Below are 207 nucleotides of genomic sequence, written 5' to 3'. Positions count from 1 at the left end.
AGCAGTAGCAACAGCAGCAGCAGTAACCGCAGTACTAGTAAAAGAAGTCGAAAAAAGAAGAAAAGAAGAAAAGTAGCAGAAGAAGAAAGGGAAGAAGATGAAGAAGAAGAAGAAGAAGAAGAAGAAGAAGAAGAAAAAGAAGAAGAAGAAGAAGAAGAAAGAAGAAAAGAAAGTTGTAGAAGGAAAAAGGGGAGAAAATTATAAAGT

The sequence above is a fragment of the Penaeus chinensis genome, chromosome 30 (genome assembly GCF_019202785.1).
Source record: "Penaeus chinensis breed Huanghai No. 1 chromosome 30, ASM1920278v2, whole genome shotgun sequence".
Lineage (NCBI taxonomy): Eukaryota > Metazoa > Arthropoda > Malacostraca > Decapoda > Penaeidae > Penaeus > Penaeus chinensis.
This window is presented reverse-complemented; position numbering follows the sequence as displayed.